Source organism: Benincasa hispida, chromosome 8 (assembly GCF_009727055.1).
Source record: "Benincasa hispida cultivar B227 chromosome 8, ASM972705v1, whole genome shotgun sequence".
Taxonomy (NCBI): Eukaryota; Viridiplantae; Streptophyta; class Magnoliopsida; order Cucurbitales; family Cucurbitaceae; genus Benincasa; species Benincasa hispida.
This window is the reverse complement of record NC_052356.1, coordinates 7,781,336-7,783,893: the sequence shown is the minus strand read 5'-3', so window position 1 is coordinate 7,783,893 and position 2,558 is coordinate 7,781,336.

Genomic DNA, 2,558 nt, shown 5'->3' with positions numbered 1-2,558 from the left:
GATAGACAATTTTCAACTAATGAATAAACTCCCTACGCATATATTACTACGTCGGGAGTTCTTGTATCTCCCAACACATTAAGTAAAACCGTCGGGAGTTCTGGAACTCCGGACGCATAGAACAACGTCGGGAGTTCGGGAACTCCCGACGCACTTTAAAACGGTGTCGGGAGTTAGTTGGGAAACTCTTGACGCACATATAGGGCGTCAGGAGTTTCCTGACTAACTCCCGACGCCGTTTTAAAGTGCGTTGAGAGATCCTCTCCCGATGGGTTTCTCCCGACCAAACTCCCGACGATCTTTTATTCGTCGGGAGAGGCTCTCCCGACACATTTTCCACACTTTTCCGACGAAATTTGATGTCGGAAGATGTCCAATTTCTTGTAGTGTATCAACGCCCATTTTTCTTTTTACTGAAATTGAAGGTCTAATTTCTTGTATTGCTTAATTAAAAAGATTACGTGCATTAAAATAGCCAATAAATCATTGGGACTAACAATAAATAAATCCTATTAAAATACCTCATAAATGTGCTAGCTATCCTCTATTAGACACAAAAACCTCAAGGACCACCCTATTTGGTTGTAAAAGAACCCGTACGGTAGCGTTTTGTTTCAAATGTTCATTGATTATTTATATATGTGATGTAGTTGCCAATAATATTTTTTTTTCAAACATAGTTGAAATTGACGATCGAAGAAACTTTGAAGCTTTAGATTTCTATGCATTCAGACTTCAAATTTTGGCCTTATAAATAGGCAAGTTTTTGGTTCTCAAACATCCAGAAGTCACAACAACCTTGATTTTCTTGGTTATACAAAGAAGAATTTGAAGAAGAAATCAAAGTTTTTATTTGAAGATGGAAAAGCTCAGCTTTCATGTGTTGTTTTGCTCATTTTTCTGTGCCTTTTTTTTGGTTTCATGGCCTGCAATATCTCAAGAAGTTGGTAGGACTCATGCCTCTCTTATTATATGATTAGCTTTCTTTCCTTTTGTATTTTATTTATTTTATTTTTGTTTGTTTCTTTTTTGACAAATTATATTAAACGTGGTTGAGATTTGTATTTGGTGCCTATTTGTCTGCAAAATTTTAAAATGAACCTTTTTAATCCTTGATATTTGAAAAATTGTCTATAAGAGACTAAGAATGTTCATTTGCAATTTTCATAAAGATCATATATATAGACATGAAATTTTTTTTTGTCTTTTTATTTATTTTTTTGTTATTTTCTATTTATCTAAGTTCACTTTTGATAATTTTTTTTTAAAATTTTTGTTTTAAATATTGATGTTAGGTACATATGTATTATGTTGATTTTCAAGTGAGTTTTAGATGACTTCTAGCTCTTAAATATTTTTTTGAGATGTTTAGAGTATTAGATTACATAATTAAAATGTGTTTTTGTAAATTATAAAAACATTAAAAGGAATGTGCAAGTGATTTTAGAATAAGTCCAAAAATGTCGATCGAAAACATAATTTTCTATTTAAAAAAGCATATGCATAAAAAAGATAGTTTTTTCTCCAATGGTTGAAATCGAATGGACAGTACCAACAATAACAGTAATAACAACAATAATAACAAGTAGACTTTTTTTACATTCCCATCTTACTCTATTTTTCTTTATTTATTTAATCAAATTTCGTGGCAAAAATTTTATAGAATAATTATTGGGAAGTTTTCAGAAAAAAAAAAGGAAACTATTTACACAAAATAACAAAAACTTAATTTTTTTTATAGAAATTGGTAGAGGCTAATAGAAGTCTATCGGTGTTTATCAGTAATAAAAACTAATAGAAATCTACCATTGATAGATGCAGCATAGACTTTTAATAACGTCTATCAATATTTTTTTCCTCCTATTTTTGTCAATAGTTTGACATTTTTTCTACCTGTAATTATTTTCCATAATTTAATTATGAAATGGAGAATTAATGATTAGGAGTGAAGTCGACTGAAAAAGCCAATCAAATTGATGGGATGATTGCATTTGATTTCCAAAATGTCATTTTTGAAGTAATATTTCGATTTTTACCCAAATAAAACAATGTTTAATTTGATACTCCAATATTTGTTGAGAAAAAAAAAAAAAAAAAGTAAAATGGACTTTACTTACCATTCCATTTGATTGTCTTTCATATGCATGCAGAAAATCAGAAAGAGTTTGATTATAATAACAAGGGAAAGAAAGGACCTGCACATTGGGGAGATCTTAAACGAGAATGGCATAACTGCAAGACTGGACGCATGCAATCTCCTATTGATTTGTTGAATAGAAGAGTCCGTATTGTATCTCATTTTACGGACCTTAAAATCGACTATAAACCTTCCAATGCAACTCTTAAAAACAGAGGACATGATATAATGGTAACAACAATAACATTAGTTAGCATTTTTGTGTTTTTTATCTGTTTTAAAAGAGACATTCATCTTTTTTGTGTTAAATCATATTTGATTCAACTTTCAATCTCCTTCTTTTAAAATATACAAATTAGGGGATTTCAAAAATAGAAAAATAAGGAAAACTATTTACATGAAATAACAAAATTTTAATTTT